Source organism: Triturus cristatus, chromosome 4_2, assembly GCF_964204655.1.
Source record: "Triturus cristatus chromosome 4_2, aTriCri1.1, whole genome shotgun sequence".
Classification (NCBI taxonomy): Eukaryota; Metazoa; Chordata; class Amphibia; order Caudata; family Salamandridae; genus Triturus; species Triturus cristatus.
In genome coordinates, this window is record NC_140586.1 from 946113036 (window position 1) to 946113361 (window position 326).

Below are 326 nucleotides of genomic sequence, written 5' to 3' on the forward strand. Positions count from 1 at the left end.
GGGCTCATTTACCTCCCCGTTCCCAGCAGGGCCAGGCGGTCCTCAGCCGGCGTCTGGATGGGCAAGGACGTCACCCAGGCCGGGGCTCCGTCCCTTGGGCCAACGTGTGGCGTGGCACTCGGGATGGGGGCTCCGCTGGCCCAAGGAGTCATCCCCTGGTGGGGCCCAGGGGCCCTGGGCTCAGTCTCCCAACCTGCCACTCCACCAGGGTGCATGAAACGGTGTTCCTCCGGGCCCTGGGAGCCCCCCTCGCTTGGCTGGGTTCAGGAGCTCAGGGCCCCCCCACCCCGGGCTTCGTCCTCAGGCTTTCTGAATGGCAGGGTGCC